General features: G+C 40.4%; 1 protein-coding gene and 1 pseudogene across 1 annotated transcript in view; one reads left to right on the top strand and one right to left on the bottom strand.

Moving 5' to 3' along the window:
• Positions 1-1,943, top strand: part of LOC116096224 (cyclin-dependent kinase inhibitor 2A-like) — a 7,444-nt gene extending 5,501 nt beyond the window's left edge. Inside the window, exon 3 of the mRNA XM_031377831.1 lies at positions 1,561-1,943. The gene's annotated coding sequence lies outside the window, so the exon portion shown is untranslated. The remainder of the gene's footprint in view (positions 1-1,560) is intronic.
• A 12,278-nt stretch (positions 1,944-14,221) lies between these two features.
• On the bottom strand, positions 14,222-16,285 carry LOC116095428 (annotated as a pseudogene).
• Between the last annotated feature and the right edge of the window lie 1,246 nt (positions 16,286-17,531).

The following is a 17,531-nucleotide window of genomic DNA, read 5'->3' as shown; positions in this document are numbered from 1 at the left end:
CAGGAGAGCAGCAGCCGAGCGTAGCTGCTGCAGTTTTGCAGCTTCTCAATCCTGCCTGGTGGACTGATTCCACAGTTTCCAAACCAAGCCACTCTACACCCTGTCCTTCAGCTCTTGCGCAACAAATGTGTAAACCTTGGCCTTCGCAGTGGAAAGTTTTCTAGGTCCCTCCAGGGAGAGCATTTTGAGGGTATCTGAGATGAAGATCTTCCATGATCCCCTCCAAAGAAAAGAGACTCTGTCCATTCCCTTCTTTTCAGGTTTACATTTTAGGGCTGGAGATGTGGCTCAGCTGCTAAGAGTGTCCTGCTCTTCCAGAGGTAAAATTCGATTCCCAGCACCTACTACAGGCAGCTGCTATCAGCCTGGAATTTCAACTCCAGGGGATTCGATGCCTCTGACCTCTGTGAGCACCGCGCAAGCGGTATATACACATAGTTACTACAACGCAAACGTCCCACTTCTTGGAGATATGATTAAACCACATATAAGCCTCCTTTTCCTTTCAAAATCATCAACAACCAGGGAGCCTTTCTTTTTCTTGGATCCCATCCCCCTCTACACAACCCACCCCTACGTAAAATGTCAGTCTTAAAGTTTTTCATTTGCTAAGGAGAAAATATTTTAATTAAAATAAGATATATGAAGCAGAATACGAAAATAACACAAATGTTTAGTGTAAAACGTGGTTTAGACGATATTAGAATAGATCGTGTTTCGACTGGAACAAGTGCGCAGCAATCTCATTCTGGCCCTGGAAAGTCAAAGTGTTGACTTGATTAGATTCCTGCAAGCAAGAAGAGTGAGGCTCTGGGGTGGGTCCTAATTTGATGGGCACGGCTCCCTCCCTCTGAATGCAGCTGTCTTCCAGGGCTCGTGTGGGAGGAAACCTGTTTTCAATGAGTAAGTTTGTGTACCTGAGGGGGTATGGTCAGGATAAAGAAGTGATTAGAGAAGCTGCCCACAAGAGAGCTGGAGTGAGAAACACAGGGTACAGAGAAGGACAGGGTGTAGAGTAGCTTGGTTTGGAAACTGAAATCAGCCCACCAGGCAGGATCGAGAAGCTGCAAAACAGCGGCAGGAACAATCGCAGAAGGGTGGAGAACTAGCGAACGAAAGCCAGTCTTGTGGGAACCCCGAAGATCTAAAAGGAACCTCCAGAACCCATTAATAGTTATAGAGGAGGGAGACCGAAAAAGTCACTGCGGGTGGATCCTCAGCCTTCCAGAGCCCGGGCCGTTTGCTCCGGGGCTGGAAGACATCGATGGAGGAGACCCGGAGGCAACTCCACCGCCGCTGCGGGATGAGTAAGATTTGCCCTTGGCTTTGAGCCCTGGTTTTTTTCTCGCTGCCAAGGGCCTGGCCCACCGCCTTGCATAAGCGGCTTACGCTTGGTGGCTAGCGGGTATGGAGACTGGAGTTGCTCAAAAGGCCACCTAGAGAGCCCAGCAAGTGGGGTTTGGCTGCACACAGCTGGGAGCAATGCAGAAGCGAGGCAGAACTGGCATCTAGAACAGCTTTATAACAGCCGGCCGATTGTTTTCTCTCTTTTCTCTGCAGGTACCTGGGACTTCGCAGCCAATTCTACAAGCAGAGCTAAATCCGGCCTCGGCACGCCTTTTTCTCCTTGGTCTCACTTCTAGCTAGGCTTTAAAAAATAAAAATGCTTTTTGCAATCACAGGAGGGGCAGAGGGAGGGACTTGGGTGGGAGAGGAATGGGATGAGAAAAAAAAATTTTTTTTTAAACGTCAACTGCCTTTTAGCATAGAAATGCCTTCTGGTGTCCTGAAAGCTTTATCATTTTACAAAAAGTGTTTGGAAATTTCAGAGTAGCCCTCTGTAGCACCGGTTCTTGGTTTCTTGTGAGCTGTGCTCTGGTTCTCCATCCCATCCTGTACCCCATCCTGTTGGCTTCATATCAGCAATTTAGCGAAATAAAGTTCAAAAAGAACTATGGTGACTCTTCTTAAGTTTCCAGCAAATTGGAAGCTCCACGATTAACTTAAAGAGCAGTTTTTATCCGCCCATTCCATCAACATTCATTATTAGGGCACAGTGCCAAATACTAATGAATTCTCTTGCAAAACACAAGACTGGATATTTTAACAATTTGACTGAGTCACAGACACTATAAGAAATAGTTTTGTAAGCCTCCTACCTTAGATAATCACGTCCGGATATCAGAAACAAGAAATACCAAACAAAAGCCAGTTCTCAAGATGGATGAGCTGTGCTTAAAATGGTGGGTGGGACTTCAGGGAGCCTGGGTTTGCGCACTTGGACTTTGGTCACTACCTAACTATTGTAGTAAAGTGGTTTGGGGCTCTTTGCTTAATTATGAAAGCAGATACCCCACTCCTTACCCCCAACTCTTGCCCGCTTTGCTTTTGCGAGCTTGAACCGGAGGACTGCGCAGGAATCTTACCTGAGCTGGGTTCTCCGGCTGGAACTGCGCATGAAATTGCCACTACCACAACTCCACACCCTAGAATGCAATGCGCCTCCAGGGCAGGTATATAGTGCTGCACTTGCTACCCTATTTTTAAAATGTACAATTATTGGGTCAGGATGGCATACACCTGTACTCTGGTTCATTTGACGCCCAAGGCAGAATTGTGAGTTTCAGGTCAACATGGGCTCTAAAGTGAAATTACAAGATCTCAGGGTGGGGATGGGGGGGGGGTAGGATAACTGTATTGTACAAAGGACATCCTCATATCGTCCCAACACATTTCCATGACCACTTGATGATCTCCTTCCCCAACTTTAGGGCGTTCCTTTCCCACTTCTGCCCCTGAGGGTGGAGATCTTTTCTTGCCATCCATCTCTAAGGTCTGAGGACCATCCTGGCGGCGCCAACTCGGAAAAGCTGAACCCGAGCTCCGGGTTCAGCACAACTGCTTACAGAGAAGCTCCCGCAATGTGAGTGCTACACACACACACACACACACACACACACACACACACACACACACACACAAGCTGCAACTGCCAGGAAAAGCCAGTTTTGTGGAAGGACTGGAAAGGGGGAGGCTCACAGAACCACTGGGACTCAGCGGAGGAGACGGTGCCTTGGAACTGCGGATTTCAGGAGCTTCTCCACGGGACCATGCCAGTTGACAGGAGCCACAACACTCCCTTTCAAATCAGGGAAAGTCACTGAAGCGCTCAAGTACAAGACAAATAAGTGTGTTTTTAAGTGAATGGGTTATTGTTTCCCTTTTGGAACTCTTTTTTTCTGAGTGATTTGTCTTACAGCACTTTACTGGGTTTCTGAATCTTGTACCTCATAGCAAACAGTTACTGGCTTTTTTAAAATCTAATTTATTTTTTTTTATTTTTTACTCTTTTTTCATTTTATAAACTACATCCTGCCCCCTGCCAGTCAACCCTTCCCACATCCTTCCCTACCCTTCTCCTCTAAGCCGGTGGGGAGCCCCGGGTATCCCGCAACCCAGGCACTTCACGTCTCTGCGAGGCTACGCACTTCCTCTCCCATTGAGGCCAGACAAGACAGCCCAGACAGAACAGATCCCATCTGTTACATATGTGCGAGGAAGCCTAGGTCCAGTCCTAGTGTATGTTTTTTGATTTGTGGTTCAGACTCTGAGAGCCTCAAGGGTCCGGGCTAGTTGACTCTGTTTGCCTTCCTGTGGAGTTCCTATCCCCTTTGGGCCACCCCCCCCCCCAATATTTTTTAAGCAAAATTTCTTTTTCTTTTCTTTTCTTTTCTTTTTCTTTCTTTCTTTTTTTTTTTTTTTTTTTTTTTGAGGCAGAGTTTCTCTGTATAGCCCTGGCTGTCCTGGAACTCACTCTGGAGACCAGGCTGGCCTCGAACTCAGAAATCCACCTGTCTCTGCGCCACCACCGCCCGGCTTAAGCAAAATTTCTAATGTTCAAAAACCTGAAAGCGTTCTGTTTCTCCTGAGACTCTTCTCGCACAGAGAACCCCGTCAGGGAACGAATCCCTCTTCCACTCCACTCCCCAGTAAGTCAGATTTGGTTAAGATACTGTTACTTTTTTTTCAATGTGTAGGAGGAAAACATTAGTATGTCGGAGCTATACAGAAGAATCAAGAGATAAATACTTAAATCTTTATTAAACTTTATTAAACTGTCTGCTTGGCCCTCCATTGCAGATTGGAGCACTGCTTATTAACTGTGGGAGCAGTGCCCACTGTTTATTGTTCCTCCTTCATTTTAAGTCAATTAATTACATTATTTCTGTTGTTAATAACTGAGATGAGAAAACGCTTTGCACACAGCCTCTTAAGTGCACACAGATTGCACTTTGCATAGTTACACTTAAGTAACTATTAAGATTCTTCTCCTTTCAATCCCATAAGACATCAAAACTGTTACATAAAGATAAATATATATACATGCATATATGTATGTATGTATGTATGTATGTATAATATTAACATGTTTCATGAGTTGCCAAACTTTCAAGCTTTACATGGGAATAGTGAGGACAAATGGGTTTGGCTTTAGAAATCATGGAGTGTTTATAGGCCCTCATCTATAAAGAGAAAAGCTTCATGAAGTTACATAATCAAATAAAGAGAAAGAAGCTCAAGGCCGGCTTAAGAGGAAAATAGAGTGTGTTTCTCTTAGTGAGGGAAAGTAATTTCATGTAGAGAACTTGCAGGAAGGCCGAGGGTTCTGGGTGCCACTCCAGGACCAATGGTGGACAGTTCAGGGCACTGCATACTGATCATGTGAAGCTAAAGCAGGTAGGTAGACCAGTTGTGTGCAAAGTAAAATAGAAACAGATTTCAATTTCAATTGGGAAATGACACTGTTTTAGAAAATGGAGTTCATGCTGTGAATCTCAGCAAATCATTTTTAAAAGTACCTTTGTGTGCCCTAGGCAATTTTTTTTCCCTTCCTCTTGTACAAGGGAAATTTTTTTATAGCATTGGAGGGCCAGGAGTGGTGGTTTATACTTTCAGTCCCAGGACTCCAAAGGCAGAGGCAGTCAGATAGATCTCTGTAAGCTTGAGACTAGCCTGGTATATATAGGAAATTCCAATACACCTAGGGCTACATAGAGATACCCTGTCTCAAAACAAAGCAGCAGCAGCATCAACATCATCAACAATAAAACAATTTCTGAAAGAAGAATATTTTTGTAACATTTATGGTTAAAAATTATCAATTGTCTCTACCTGTAAATCCTGCATACCTAAATGGACAGCCTTGTCTGGCCTCAATGGGAGAGGATGTGCCTAGCTCCTCAGTGACTTGATGTAAGGGGGGTAGTGGGTTGGAGGAGTGGGGAGTGGGGGACTGACATCCAAAGTAGGGCTTCCCCTTCTCAAGGGGGGAAGGGGGAATTGGGTTACTGGGTGAAGAGGAAGGACTGATAATAGGTTGTAAAATAAATAAATAAATTTTAAATTGTTAGCAGTTCTCCATAAACTACCTATTATTATTTACTTAGTTAGAGATAGGGTCTTGGCTGACCTCAAATATATTTGAATGCTGGTTTACAGGTTTGTACAACCACACTTAGTTTTCTCTACAAAATATACCAGGGGATATCTCTTTGACTAAGCAATTCAACTTCTAAAATTTATTCTATAGACACAATTGCACATTGGTAAAATAGCCAATTACTAGCATCACTACTGAAGCCTTGTAATAATAAGAAATGTAACACTTCAATGACCATACATGAAAATGATGTAAAATAGGCTTCCTTGCTACTTATTTCATAGTCACATAAAATAATTAGGCCTATCTAGAAAATTAAAAAACAAGACATATACACATCACTCTGTATCACAGAACATCAAGACATCTTCCTGTGTACTGCTATCAATTTTTAAAACAAGTTTGTGAACCAGCTAATAAAAAAACAAAAAATAATACAAGTAAAACAGGCCTGAAAAGGATATTTTTCTAGAGATGACTACTACATTCATTTGGTGAAGTTTTTGTGTCAAAGTCAGTTGTTGAATTTAAAAAGGCATGTATAAGACGTATATGTGTAAAATCGATCTAAAACCTTTCATTTTAGAAGTAGCTGTCCATGTGCTTCTATACAACAAAACAAACAAATAAAAAACCCAAAGTTGTTAACTGTCCTATCTTGATAGTATGGAAGAATGGATTTACTTTGTACATGGAAGATTACCATTTACTGCCAGTTTTTTAAAAATATGTTTTACAAATTAACATGCTAGGGAAGATGACTCTGCAATTAAAAGCCTCTGCTACTCTTTTAGAGGACCAGATTTCAGTTCCTAGGACCCCTGATGAACACTTTAGGAAGTTCACAACACCTTGTATTACAGTTGCAGAGATCCAATGGCATCTCCTCACTTTCACTGGCACACAAACACATAGGACACACACAAATACACATACACATAAAAAACTAAAATTGAAAAAGCAAAAACAAACTTGGTAACTGCATATGATAATGTATAATACTTCAACATATTGATACATGTAGAAATCAAATCAAGATGCTTAATATTTCCCTCTGTCATTTCTTTATGTCTCAAACCTTTGAGTATTGCTCTTCTAGATCTTTCACATATATGTATAGATATAAATATGCAGACACTATGACATATAGACATCTCTCTGTATCAGAGAACATCAGAACAGGACATACCTGTGTATCAATATCAATTTTGTTTGTTTGTTTTGTTTTGTTTCTTGAGACAGAGTTTCTTTTTTTAAAAACTTTTATTGCATTATGATGAGAAAAGTTACATGATTTCAATTTATCTGAATTTGTTAACATTTAAAAACATATTTTAAGTAACTAGAATTAAATCACATTCTTGTTTCCCTTTTGTATCCCTACTCCTCACAGAGACCCCCCTTCAATACCTACAATATCTTTTTTGTCATATTCCTTAAAATTTATAAAATATTATAAAAATAAAAATGAGTATTATAAAAGTTGTTTGATATAAAACAACAATCAATTTAACAGTCTTATGTAGATGCTTGTCTACAGCAATACTGAAAATACATACGTTTTTCTCAACATAAATTTTAAATAACTCCAAACATATTAACTATATATTTCAAAATAATACATCACTACTAGTATTTTCTTAAATGAACATAAATATATAAAGTCTTTTTGTTTGTTTTGTATTTAGTAGAGTTTAAAATCTGGGCTCTTATTAAGCCCAAAATAAGAACAATTTTTAGACATTGGATTTCATTGTAATAAGGCTGTACTTCAATGACCCTCACATCACCAAAGGATTTTACCTCCATCGTAGTTAAGCTGAGAGTTGATAGTTCTTCTGTGCCAAGGAATGAATTGTAGGCTCGATGATTTTTGAATACAGACTTCCTGCTATGGTCAAAGCTATTTGACTTGAGTGCGTGAATTTATTCTCAGCACACAGAGAACAGGTTACATTCATTGAAGGAATGGTGCATGTATTAAGATGGCCTATCAATAAAGTCAATCACCAACTGTTTCAATGAACAATGGTTCTGCTTGGAGGGTGGCACAGACAGTAGGTGAGGGTAACAATTTGGTTCATTGGCTGTGATAATTTAGAAAAGCATTCATCTCAGAGAAATAGTAACTTATAAAGTCCTCTTCTTCAAACTTGATACAAGAGCTACAAACTTCAAACAAAGCATTCAAAGTCTCACTCTTTTTTGTTCTCTTACAAGCAACCTCCATAGTTAATCATCTATGTTTCTTTTGGGTATACAAATACTTTTGAAATATATAAGCTGTTCTGAAAACCATAGTATAGTGTAAAGACATGAAATAAATAATACTACTAATAGAAAGGCTGAAATAGGAGAAGCAAGATTTCAAGACACAGCCAGATACAGTCACAAACAAACAAGCTGAAAGTGTATATAGATTGTACAATGTTGGACCTATCTCTCCAATTACCAAATTAGAGAGACCATTGGATGGCAATCAACAAATTTGCAATTCCTCATATTTTTCGATTTCAATCAATTAGGATATGTTGGTAATATTAATTTTCATATTAAGATATTAACAAAACTAATTGTCACTTCCTGTTGTTTTTGTTGTAAGAGGTAGAATTAAGTTTGTGTGGATTTGTTGAAAGCTTACCTTCTTGCTTCTTCTAGGGTGTAGTTTTGTTCCTTATGTTGATGTTTTTCATCTAGTATCCTTTGTAGAGCTGGATTTGTGGGAAGATATTGTATAAATTCTGTTTTGTCATGGAATATCTTGTTTTCTCCATCTATGGTAATTGAGAGTTTTGCTGGGTATACTATCCTGGGCTGGCATTTGTGTTCTTGTAGGGTCTGTATGACATCTGCCCAGGATCTTCTAGCTTTCATAGTCTCTGGTGAGAAGTCTGGTGTAATTCTGATAGGCCTGCCTTTATATGTTACTTGACTTTTCCCCTTACTGCTTTTAAAATCCTTTCTTTGTTTAGTGCATTTGGTGTTTTTATTATTACGTGTCGGGAGGAATTTCTTTTCTGGTCCAGTCTATTAGGAGTTCTGTAGGCTTCTTGTATGTTCATGGGCATCTCTTTCTTTAGGTTAGGGAAGTTTTCTTCTATAATTTTGTTGAAGATATTTACTGGCTCATTACCTTGGGAGTCTTCACTCTCTTCTATACCTATTATCCTTAGGTTTGGTCTTCTCATCCTGGATTTCCTGGATGTTTTGGGTTAGGAGCTTTTTGCTTTTTGCATTTTCTTTGACTGTTGTGTCAATGTTTTCTAAGGTGTCTTCTGCCCCTGAGATTCTCTCTTCTATCTCTTGTATTCTGTTGGTGATGTTTGCATCTATGGCTCCTGATTTCTTTTCTAGGTTTTGTATGGCCAGGGTTGTCTCTGTTTCTGTTTTCTTTATTGTTTCTATTCCCATTTTTAGATTCTGGATGGTTTTGCTCATTTCCTTCACCTGTTTTCCTGTAGTTCTTTAAGGGATTTTTGTGTTTCCTCTTAAAGGGCTTCTAGCTGTTTACCTGTGTTCTCCTGTATTTCTTTGAGTGTGCTATTTATGTTTTTCTTAAAGTCCTGTACCATCATCATGAGAAGTGATTTTATATCTGAATCTTGCTTTTCCGGTGTAATGGTGTGTCCAGGACTTGCTATGGTGGGAGAATTGGGTTCTGATGATTCAAGTGACCTTGGTTTGTGTTGTTTATTTTCTTACCCTTGCCCGCCATCTGGTTATCTCTAGTGCTACCTGCCCTTGCTAAATCTGACAAGAGCTTGTCCTTCCTGTGATCCTCGTTGTGTCAGAACTCCTCAGAGTCAAGCTGTCTCTGTGATCCTGGGATTCTGGGATCCTGTAACCCTGGGCTTGTTAGAGCACCTGGGAGTGAAGCTTCCTCTGAGGGTTGTGGGACTGGCTGTGGAGCTTGTGCCCAAGGTCTGCTCTGGACACTGGCCCAGACAGACCGGAAGGAACCTGAATCACTGGGCTGGCGGAGTTCCTGTATGCCTGGTCCTGCTGGTCCCAGTTATTGGGACAGATGTTGGTTCCTCCTCACCTCTGATCCTGGGTGTGTCATAGCTCCTGGGAGTGGAGCTTCTTCTGGGTGTTGTGGGACTGGCTGCAGAGCTTGCGCCCAAGGTCTGCTCTGGGCACTAGCCCAGACAGACTGGAAGGAACCTGAGACAGGGTTTCTCTGTATAGCCCTGGCTGTCCTGGAACTCACTCTGTAGCCCAGACTGGCCTCAAACTCAGAAATCTGCCTGGGATAAAAGTGCTGGGATTAAAGGCGTGCGCTGCCAGCCCCTGAGTCCATATCAATTTTTCAAAACAAGTTTGTGAATTAGCTTATAAAAAACCAAAAAGCAACACAAGTGAAACCTGCCTGAAAGGGACATTTTTTCTGGAGATGACTACTACATTCCATCTGGTGAGGTTTGTGTAACTGTCAAATTGCACAAACAGGAAAAGAAAGAGAAAACATCCATCAAGTAGTCTCACACCCAAACCTTAGGTTCCTCATTGGTAAAATGGGGACAAGAGGTCGACTTTGCAAGGTAGATATTCAGGTTAGATAAACAACAGCAATTCATTTCAGAGAAGTACACGCAGAGACACTGGTCCACACAGTTTTGTGACATACTTTGAACAGGAAGAATTTAGAATACCTCTAACATCTGCCCACCAGCCCAGGATTCAATATTAACTGGAAGCCTCATCTTCATTAACTGTTTATTAAATGACCATTTCCTGTCAAGGACTTGTTAGCACTCGGATACAATAGTAAGCACAAAACCAAAGCCAAAACAAAACTGTGGTGCTTCAAAAGTAGCACACAGATTGTGAATATGTGCCTTTGCAGTTAAGCAATGCAGAATAGCATTATTTTTCTTCATTGCTATTCTTCAGAGATATCTGAAGATATCATTAAACTGGATGAGTTCTTCATGATACATGGCTCTGTTTGGTGCATTTTATTTCCTCTGAAGTAGCATCACTACATAGTATATACTCTTTGGTAACTATTTTAGTTAGGGTTATCATTGCCTTGATGAAGATCAGGATCAGAGCAACCTGGGGAGGAAAGGGTTTATTTATTATTGCTCTGGATCATACTCCACTGAGGGAAGCTGGAGCTCAAATTGAGCGGGAACCTGGAAGCAGTAACTAAAGCAGAGGCCATGGAGAATTGCTGCTTTGCTGGCTTGCTTCCATGGCTTGCTTAGCCTGTTTTTTGTTGTTGTTGTTGTTGTTTTTGTTGTTTTGTTTTGTTTTGTTTTTTATAGAACTCAGGACCAACAGCACAGACATGGCACTAACCATGATGAGATGAGCCCTCCCCATTAATTACTAATTAAAAAAATGCCCTACAGTCTTGCCTGCAGCCCTATCTTACAAAGACATTTTCTCAATTGAGCTTCTTTCCTCTCAACCATAGGTTGACCCAAAGCTAGCCAGCACATTGGCTAAAACACCTAATATGTCTTGGAGATTTTTTTTTTTGCAAGGCAAAAAATTCTCTATCTTTTACATTTTTATCAGGAAAGTTGTCATCATCTCTCTGTTGTGGAATCTTCTGTTTTCCTTTTATTAAAGTACTGTCCTTCAATTAAAAGAAATGTCTAATCAACTTTAGAGCTTACAATCTAAGATAACATCTTTATCTCAAAATCTGTGACTTAATTATATTCTTGAAAACCTCTTTTTCCATGCAGTCACTGGTCCCAGGAATTTGGATCCGGATATCTCTGAAGTCTGCAGTTTTAGAAGGTTATCCTGGTTTATCCAGGTGGGCCTGATGCCATCCTCGGGATTCTTAGAAGTGGGAGAGGAAGACATTCAGAGAATAATATGAAACAAACTTAGCCTAATTTAGCTAGTTTTAAAAAATGTAGGAAGGGAGGAGGAAGCCAAAGAACACAGACAGCCTCTAAAATATGGACAATAACTGTTCCCAGAGCCTTCAAAAGGAATGTGTGCTATCTATGCAGTGATTTTCAGCACAGTAAGATCTATTTTGCACATGTGAGCTCCAGAACAATGAATTTCCATTGTCTTAAATGATTATGTATTTTAGAACATTCATTGTAGTCACAACAGGAACTACAAATGAGAAGAAAGGTTCTGTGCTGGCCATTATCTAAGAGTGATCTCAGTAACTTCTCATATCACCTCCTATTTGAGTGTATGGGAGCATCATGGGTCCTTAGGCAGTTGGTAAGTATAACAGCCGGTTACTGCATCACATACATTAGAATAGTCAAAAATCTAAGACCCAGCGAACATCAGATCTGAGTATGTGAGTTGCAGTCACCATTGATGTGCACACAGAACCCATTTCTACTTTGGAAGACAGCTTGACAGTCTAACAATTGCTGATCTCTGTAAATAATTTCCAAGTATTAGCAGCAACCAAAATGACATTGGTTAACAGATGAACTAGAATCTATTTTAGGGGTGCAAAGAAACGATGAGTTGCTAACCCACAAAAAAGAGCCTTCTTTCTGTGGGTTATGCTAAACAAAAGAAGTCACTTTGCAAAGCGTGCAGAAAGAAAGAATTGCTGCTATTGCAATTTTGGACTCCACTGGATCAGAAAGGGTAACCTTGAGAGCCGCACTAAGTGTGATAGCCGCAAGTCAGTGTAAATAATACTTGGTTTTTTGTTGTTGTTGTTGTTGTTTTGTTTTTGTTTTGTTTTAGTGGTTGTTGTTGAGCCAGGGATTCCTTATATAGTCATGGTTGACTTTCAGCTCACAACCCCTTCTAAACCTTTTAAGCTCTAGGATCTCAGGTCTATACTAGCTTGCCCACTAGAAATAACAGGATTTTGTTTGTTTGTTTGTTTGTTTGTTTGTTTTTTCAGGGGTAAGATGGGGTAGAGAACAACATTTATAACTAACAGTATACATGTGAAGCACCAAGGTGGCCCTGAGAAAGGGATCAAGAAAAGTGGTTTTTTGTTAGTTAGTTAGCTTGTTTTGTTTTGGTTTTGTTGGAAATTTCACACCAGCATTTTTATTTACATAGACCATACAGTGTTCTTATAAATATGCCAGAAATGATCTCCATGTTTCAGAACACAACTCAGTGTAAAAGCACACAAAGGAAACTTTCCCTTTCCCGACATTTCTTGCTTCTTTTTCTTTGTACAAAGTGTGTAGTGCTAACAAGTACATTATCATAGCATGTTTTTTAAAGCTAACATCTTCCATTTAAAATCTATTTGAAATGTTGGATGTTGCATTTCTTTCTCCTTACAAATTCAAAAAGGCTACAGTGGTGGTCATCTCTCTTAAAAAATAAAGCATGGCAACCTAATAGTTGGATAACAGGATCTCTTTTTTAAACTATGCTAACACATTTAGGCAGTGTGTACTCACTGTCAAGCTGTATCGGACTGCCTTTATGGATTTGAGATTGCTCAGTAGGCATCATAAACTAAAGATAACATGATCTTGTTTTCCTTGCTAATAGTATTTCATAAGATGCCTGACCGACCATAACCTGAAAACAATTTTAGTATTTATAACATGAATGCATCATTTGGTCAGGGACAACTAGATACATCAAAGATTTCTACTTAGGTTTGATTTTTTTTTTCTTTTTGGGCTTTTTCAAGACAGGGTTTTTCTGTCTAGTTCTGGTTGTCTTGGAACCACGCTGGCCTTGAACTCAGACATCCACTTGCCTCTGCCTCCCAAGTGCTGGGATTAAAGACGTGCACCACTACTGCCCAGCTAGGACAGAAAATTTTTTAATCCTTAGTTTACAAGATGAATTGTACGGGCAGTTTTCACAAAATAGGTTGTAAACATTACCCTCAACTCCTGAATACAGTCCATAAGCTTTTAGGTGTATGTGTATGTCCAGGTGTTTTTCTTTAACAAAGGTCCACCAGTGTTTTCATATCATTAGCCTATTCTGTTGGTGTGAACTAAAGTAGCTATTACCTGTGGATACAGAGTGGAATTTTAGGTCCCACTTACCTGGGAGTCTTGGAGCCCAGTGTAAGCGCTCTACTTTAGTAAGGGTGTATCTGGATTGCAATTGCTGTATTTGTAAGTAAGAGAAATCTAGGTTATCGCTGGATCATTTAGAGACTAACAGGACTTTGTTACTAAGAAAGTTCCCAATAGTTGTTTTTAATGCAGGGAGTCAATTCATATGTTCAGGCTTATTCTGAGTCAAAGTATATCCTAATTTTTAATGCACGAGGGCAGTGTAGACTCAGGAGCCATTAATTACACAGTCTATTCCTACATCTTGATGAGTCTTTCAGATCTTACATATTTCTTAAAACTGCAAAAGTTACAGAGTTTTGTTTGTTTTTTAAGACTATAAAAATGAAGGATAGGTGGATACATTGATTATGTGAGGAACTTGCCAGGCTCCATCTTTTAAAGCCAGGTCAGTCTGTATAAATAGTGCATGCATTATAGTCATGAAAAGTCCTGGAGCTTCCTTTCTGAGGACTATGGCTGCAGCTTTAAGACTAAAAATGTTACGTGGGTCATATGCACAGGCAAACTGCTATGTACAACCGGAATATCAATTGTTCTTGTAAGTTCGACTGAAAAGGACAGACTTGATATACATCATAGGAAACTTGGAAAATGTGAATTAAACATGTGATTTTATTTTGTAATGAATAATATACTTTTCAGCTTATAGCCAGTCTTCACGTGAGCAAATTCATACACTGCAATACACAAAAGTTCATAAATAAACTTCTACTCAGGTAGGAAGTAGCTAGCAGGTTCAAGTCAGCAAAGTGTAGATATTGAACAGTTCTGTTCACCAAAGATGAGTCTCTCGGATTTCTGTGGTAATTTGACTGGCTCCTTGTATTGCCTTCAGCATATCAGCTGCTTCTTTTCTTCACTGTGTGCCAAGTCCTCAGATTCAGTCAGAAGGTCATCTATGTAATAAGGATGACTTATACAGTTGCCCTACTAATTCACTCTGAAGAGTATCTTTCATATGATTAACCAAAAAATGCATTTCTGCCTTTGGGATGGTGTCTTGAGTATTCTTTCTGACAATTAGAAAATATGATTTGGTGAGTCTTTCAATAATCTCAGTCTCGCTGTTCTTAGGCAGACAGTTTTCGTGCAACTGGAACTGGCACATCTAGCAAATTGACAGCATGGCCTTTTTGTGGACTTGCTGGCATAATTGGAATTGGTTTTGATTTTTCCTCAGCAAGTAACTCTTCAGCTTTTGAAGTTTTCAGCATTCTTCTCCAGTTGCCTGTTGTTGGTTCCTGACCACCATCTCCAATCCCACCACCTGCAGATGCGATCTTATCTCATGATACAGCTGAAGGTAGTTCTCTTGCTAGCCTGTTTCTTCTTTGTTCCTCTATATTATTGTTCATTAGCCCACAGGCATCGGCGAAGTCAGGGTGTTTTGTGTTGATATATGCTAGCTCAATTGCCACTGTTTCATTTGTCACGGGCAACCTTTTACGAAGAAGACAAGTCACTACTTCAACTATGGCATCATGAAGTTTAGGGAACCGTAACAATTCCTGTGTGCTGTAATTGCTGCAATGCTGAATGATCCTTTGCATCTCCTCATGGACCAGTTCCACATACCAGAGGCTGGGCTCTTCTAGATGCTTAATCTGACCAGTAACTCAAATGAAACTTCAGGCACAAATAGAGCAGGACAGGGGCCAGTAGCATTTCTAATGGCAGTCAAGATAGTGTTAAGGCCACCTAGTGGATCAACAGATTCTAAGGTTCGCCCAAAAGTCTCATGAAAGACATAACAAATTCTAGCACCACCCCATAGCTCAGAAGTTTCAATGGACTTTGCATTCCTTCAATAGTGTTACAATACCCTGTGGCAAATTTGGTAATAAGCTGGAGTAAAATAACACTTTTATCATCCACGGGTTCACCATAACTATTTAGAAAAGACTGATACGGAGCAGCTAGGACATTCATTCTTGTTTTCAGCTCTGGTGAACAATCTCTGACATGATGCATAAGTAACCTATTCAGGGTCCTAGCAAGATACTTTGTTCCATTTCTGTTGGCCAGAGATGGGTACTTCTTTTGAAGAAAAGCATACTCATCATGGATTGAATCAGTTACACTCTTATTGTTAATATCGAGTTGGCTCCTGTTAACTACTCTAATTATTCCAAGCTTGACTGGAATAACCCTTCCCATCAATATATCCATGGCATCAGTACCCGCATCCATGAGATCAAGTTTAGTGATTACAGCTAGAGTTCTGCACCCATCTGGATCTACCTCTCTGGAAATCTTGAGTGCTTCTGATGTTGCCATATCTGTATTTGCAGCAGTGACAGCAAGAGTAGTGGAACTGGAATTACTGATGAACTGAAGAATAAGTTCTCTGATTTGAAGCTCAATATCCTTGGGTTGATCACCTACAGGTACTTTGGTCATTCCCCGTAAATCCACAAGTGTTAGGTTGACAACGCTGGGTGAGAAAACCTTGAGATGTATTGGCTCAGGGCTCACTCCCTTATTATTTCCTGAAATTCTTTCGGTTTCATTTTCAATTTCTTGTCGAATTTCATCAAAATCTGTGTAAAGCTTGTTTTTGGTGTGAAGAAATTTACCCTATTCTTCTGCTTCAACTCCATTTTCTTCTCCTGTTGTTTTTCTTTTATCTTCTGGTGAAACGTGGACCAGCTGCAGAATGAGAGGTCTCTGAGTGACCACACCAGTCCCTCTAGGAAGAAGGTCCCTCCCCACTAGCTTTCCAGCACTGAGCTCTTCCCACTGCTCTGCATTCTGAGGCAACTGGATGATGTAGGCCCCCACCCACAGTGTTGAAGACATCCTGCAGCCTATTGATGACCAGGATCAGCGCTTCCATGACTCTGGAAACAGTGGACCCCAACCCAGCAGGCCACTGCAATGAATGGGGACTCTTGCTTCCTCTTCTCCTCCACCCACTCTTCAGTGTTTATTTTCATTATGATGGCTTGCTTTATGCTTGGTTTCCTCTCTTTGTGTTAACCCTAACTTTGGCTGAACTAAGTCATCTCTTGCTAGAAAAAAAATCCCCATTCTGAAAATTTTTCCCCAAGAAACCAAAACACTCTAGTTGAGTCATCCACACATTTGTGCATTGGAGGAACGGGCTTTAGACATGCAGCCATTGTAGTAAAACCCTTCCATCATTTAAATAGCTGTATAATAAGCCTCATCAAACCAGATCTACATAGTAAGATGGAGAAAAAGGAAATGTGTCCCTTGTCTTAAGGCACATGTAGTTTGATATGGAAGACTAAATGTAAGCTCCTGAAAATCTACTCAGGCTACACCTGAGACAAAGTCAATTGATCGATCTGCGTGCTGCAGGAGGCTAAAGACCTGGCATGGGGATAGGGAAGATACAAAGAGGGAGGAAGAGTACAGTAGCCATGTTAGAGTCAGGGAAGAAGTACTAGATATGGATAAAGGTGATTCGGGCAGAATTGGAATCAATTAAAACTTTACCAGTATCACCGTCATCGTCCTCATTTTGTAGTTTTGTGGTGTGACCCTGGGATGGCTTTGCACATGCCCCATAGCACTCTGCCAGAAAGTGACCATTCTGCCCAATCTCTAAGACCTTTCCACAAGTGCCACTTGTAGTTTTGTTTCTCCTTTTGGTGACTGTTGTCTTTTTCCAAGTGCGTCCCTGTACTTTTACCTGGGGAAGCATGAACAGTGTGTCTTTGTTTTCTGTTTGTTTCCTGAGACAGGGTCTTAGTATATAGGTCACACAGACTTTGAACTTAAGATGCCTCTTACTCTCAGCACTGCGGTGAAGGCTGGGGTCCCGAGGATGCACCACCATTCCCACCTTTGCACAAGATTTTAATATCTGAAATCTATGTGGGTCGTTTCTATGAACTCTCACACGTGTTGGCATCACGAGGTGTATTTTTGAAATTTATTATAAACTTTATAAAGTATTCTAGTCTTTGAAGAAATATTTGTAAAAATAATTAGAATACTGCTGTGAAGCTGCTTGCCTCCAGGAGAGTTCATCTTTGTTTTGCCTGGAAGCAGTGTACTTCCTACTCAGGACTAGGGCAAGCAGTGTACTTCCTACTCAGGACTAGGGCAAGCAG

The sequence above is a fragment of the Mastomys coucha genome, unplaced genomic scaffold (assembly GCF_008632895.1).
Source record: "Mastomys coucha isolate ucsf_1 unplaced genomic scaffold, UCSF_Mcou_1 pScaffold18, whole genome shotgun sequence".
Lineage (NCBI taxonomy): Eukaryota > Metazoa > Chordata > Mammalia > Rodentia > Muridae > Mastomys > Mastomys coucha.
Note: the sequence above shows the minus strand (reverse complement) of the source record. Positions and strands in the feature narration are given on the sequence as shown.